The sequence below is a fragment of the Neofelis nebulosa genome, chromosome 1 (assembly GCF_028018385.1).
Source record: "Neofelis nebulosa isolate mNeoNeb1 chromosome 1, mNeoNeb1.pri, whole genome shotgun sequence".
Lineage (NCBI taxonomy): Eukaryota > Metazoa > Chordata > Mammalia > Carnivora > Felidae > Neofelis > Neofelis nebulosa.
The window spans coordinates 157333628-157338423 of NC_080782.1; positions in this window are offsets into that span (position 1 = coordinate 157333628).

Here is a 4796-nt window from a genome sequence, read left to right on the forward strand (position 1 = left end):
AATGCCCAGTGTTTTTAAGAAATAAAAAAAAAATCTTGCTTGAAGTTTTTACGTTTTAGAGATAAAAATAAATTGCATGCAATTTTAAATTGCATGAACTGTGTTGAAGAGTGCAGGAGGCAAGATGGTAATTTCTGTATATGTGATAATCCTGTATAATTATACTTACCATCTAAGTATAAGAGAAATATTATCTTCTCTATTTTGAAGACTAATACCTGACATAGCCTTTAGGAAGATAGTTGTGAAGCTCTGTTTGTTCCAGTTTTTCAGTTGGTAGGAAGAGTCACTGAATATAGTTTTTTTTTTTAATAGCCATTATACTCCTGCAATAATTAGGCATGTTTTACTTTAAGTAGAAATGTAGTATTTAACTTTTATTTGCAACACATAAGTGAAAACTATTTGTCAGATAAGTTAACATTCATGGATGAGAGCAAAGAACCTCGCCCAAAAAAAGCAACATGAGGATATTATATGCCTAAACATTTACTAAACATACAGGAGTATGGTTTGGGAGGATACTAAAGTGAATTTTCAAATATGTCACAATGTCATCAGGGTTAACCATACAACAGTTGGATAGTAGAAGTTTGTTTATATTCCATATTCATGCTCCCCATGATCCAAGAATTGAGGACAATAAGTGTATAGCAAATCATGTTCAATGTTGCATTTGATTATATAAGTTTACTTAAGTATCATAGGGGTTACTTTATGAAATTATTAATAATCATAATCAATCATACTAATCTCTCTAAAACTTAAAAATTCACATACATTCATCATCATCTAATAACTTCATAAAAATAAAGCACATACTAAGAGTTGTAATTACAGATGATAACAGTGAGGATCAGGGAAGTGAGGGACTTCTGTATGGTAACATTTGAAATTAGTTCACTGGATTGCAAAAAAGAAGTGTGGTTGATTGAACACTATATCTTTCAGATATAGCTTTCTCACTCATTTGTCCAGGCATTCATTTGTTCATCATAGCTGTGAGCAAGATAGATAAAGCACCTATACTCAAAAAAGTTTACATTCCAATGGGGGAAAGCAATAAAAATAAAACACAAACAAGCAATCAAGCAAACAGCTTGAATTCCTACCACATGGTATGAAGCAACAGTGACTAAAGCTGAACATATCTGTTCTCTGCACCACAGAATAAACACACTCAGGTGAATTTCTAACAAACATGCATTCATAATCTTTACCAAAAGATATATAGTAACAGAAAAAAAAATAGAAGCTATTCAAAAGCTCACTGGTGGTGACATAGATAAATAAATTGTGACATACAATAAACCTGACATAATTTCAATTGTATTTAAGTCTTTTAGCTAGTTCATATATTCATTTTTTTTCTTTATTGTTTCTTTTCTTCTTCTTGAATACAGAAAGAGGAAAATTATTTTTATTTTCAATTTTTATTCAAAACATTTTTCTTTATTTTTTCTACTATATTTTTTATTTTTTGTAAATTTTTCAAGTTCTGTTTTACGTCCAACATTTTTTTTTATTCTAGTTCATTGCATTCATTTTCACAAATTTTCAAATGTTTTCCTTTTTTCCCCTTTTTCTCTAATCTATCAAACTCCTTTCAATAACCAGACACAGACCCATCTAGAATCTGGCATCATTTATTTGATTTTGTGTGTGTGTGTGTGTGTGTGTGTGTTGTTTTTAATTTTTAATTTAATTTTATATTTTTACCTTATCAATTTCTCTTCTTCCTTCAAAATAATGAAACAAAGGAATTCACCCCAAAAGAAAGAGTAGGAAGAAACGAAAGCCAAGGACTTCAACAACACCGATACAAGCAAGAAATCTGAACCAGAATTTAGAATCACGATAAGAATACTACTAGGTGGAGTCAAAAATATATTTGAATCCCTTTCTCAGGAGATAAAAGAAGTAAAACTAGTCAAGATGAAATAAAAAATGTTATAACTGAGCTGCAATCTTGAATTGATGCCATGGTGGCAAGGATAGATGAGACAGAGCAGAAAATCAGTGATATAGAGGACAAAATTATGGAGAACAATGAAGCAGAAAAAAAGAGGGAGATGAAGGCAAAAAAGCGTGATTTAAGAATTAGAGAAATCAGTGACTCATTAAAAGGAACAACATCAGAATCATAGGGGTCCCAGAAGAGGAAGAGAGAGAAATGAGGATAGAAGCGTTATGTGAGCAAATCATAGCATAAAACTTTCCTAACCTGGGGAAAGACACAGATATCAAAATCCAGGAAGCACAGAGGACCCCCAATCGATTGAACAAAAATCAACCATCAACAGGGCATATCATAATCAAGTTCACAAAATACTCAGGCAAGGAGAGAATCATGAAAGCAGCAAGGAAAAAACAGTCCCTAACCTACAAGGGAAGACAGATCAGGTTTGTGGCAAAACCTATCCGCAGAAATTTGGCAGGCCAGAAAGGAATGGCAGAATAGTCAATGTGCTGAATCAGAAAAATATACAGCCAAGAATTCTTTATTGAGCAAGGCTGTCATCCAAAATAGAAGGAAAGATTAAAAGTTTCCCAGACAAAGATAAATTAAAGGAGTTCATGACCACTAAAGCAGCCCTGCAAGAAATTTTAAGGGGGACTCTCTGAGGGGAGAAAAAAAAACACATAAAAACAATAGCAACAAAGACTAGAAAGGGCCAGAGAGCACCACCAGAAACTCCAACTCTACAAGAAACATAATGGCAATAAACTCATACCTTTTAGTACTCACTTGAAATGTCAATGACAAATGCTCCAATCAAAAGCATAGGGTAACAGAATGGATAAGAAAATAAGATCCATCTATATGCTGTTTATAAGAGACCCACTTTAGACCCAAAGACATCTTTAGATTGAAAGTAAAGGGATGGAGAACCATCTTTCATGCTAATGGTCGACAAAAGAATGCTGGAGTAGCCATACATATATCAAACAATCTAGACTTTAAAATAAAGACTGTAATAAGAAATGAGGAAGGGCATTTTATCATATAAGTGGTCTATCCACCAAGAAGACATAACAATTGCAAACATTTAAGCTCCAAACGTGAAAACACCAAAATATATAAATCGATTAATTACAGACATAAAGAAACTCCTTGATAGTAATATCATAATAGTAGAGGACTTCAACACCCCACTTATAGCAATGGACAGATCATCTAAACAGAAAATCAACAAGGAAACAATGGTTTTGAATGACACACTGGACCAGATGGACTTAACAGATATATTCAGAACATTTCCTCATAAAGCAGCAGAATATACATTCTTCTCAGTGCACATGGAAAGTTCTCCAGAATAGGTCACGTACTGAGACAGAAATCAGCCTTCAACAAGTAAAAAATTATCAAGATCATACCACACATGTTTTCAAACCACAACTCTATGAAAGCGATATCAGCCCCAAGAAAAAAATTGTAAAGGTAACAAATACTTGGAGAATAAAGAACATCAACTAAAGAATGAATGGGTTAACCAGGAAGTTAAGGAGGAAATTAAAAAGTACATGGAACCCAGTGAAAATGATAAAACCAAAGCCCAAAACCTCTGGGACTCAGGAAAGGCGGTTATAAGAGGGATGCATATAGCAATCCAGGCCTTCCTAAGGAAGGAACAAATGTCTCAAATACACAACGTAACCTTACACCTCAAAGATCTGGAAAAAGAACAACAAATAAAACCAAAAGCCATCAGAATACACAAAATAATAAAGATTAGAGCAGAAACCAATGCTATTGAAACAAAAACAAAAACAAACAAACAAACATAAAGCAGCCGTAGAACAGATCAATGAAACCAGAAGCTGGTTCTTTGAAACAATTAATAAAATTGATAAACCACTAGCCAGTTTGATCAAAAAGAAAAAAAGAAAGGACTCAAATAAATAAAATCAAGAATGAAAGAGGAGAGAACACAACCAACAGGATAGAGATAAAAACAACAATAGGAGAATATTGTGAGCAGTTATACACCAATAAAATGGGCAATCTGAAAAAAGTGGACAAATTCCTAGAAACATATAAAATACCAAAATTGAAACAGAAAGAAATATAAAATTTGAACACACCCATTACAAGTAAAGAAATAGAATTAGTAATGAAAAAATTCCCCCAAAACAAAAGTCCAGAACCAGATGGCTTTCCAGAGGAATTCTATCAAGCATGTAAGGAAGAGTTAACACCTATTCTCTTGAAGCTGTTCCAAAAAAATAGAAATGGAAGGAAAACTTCCAAATCTTTTCTATGAAGCCAGAATTACTTTGATTCCTAAACAAGACCAAAAAAAAAAAACCACTAGAAAGGAGAACTATAAAACAATTTCCCTGATGAACATGAATGCAATAATCCTCAACAAGATATTAGACAACAAAATTCAACAATATGTTAAAAGAATTATTCACCATGACCAACTAGGACTTACATCTGGGATACAGAACTGTTTGAATATCTATAAAATAATCAGTGTGATTCATCACACGAATAAAATAAAGTACAAGAACCACATGATCCTCTCAATAGATACAGAGAAAGCTTTTGAGAAAATACATCATCCTTTCTTGATAAAAACCCTTAAGAAAGTAGAGATAGAAGGATGATACACCACAATCATAAAGCCATATATGACAACCCAATACTAATATTATCTTTAATGAGGAAATATTGAGATCTTTCACCCTAAGTCTATAAAGAACTTATCAAACTCAACATGCCAAAAAAATAAATAATCCAGTAAAGAAATGGGCAAAAGACATGAAGAGACACTTCTCCAAAGAAGACA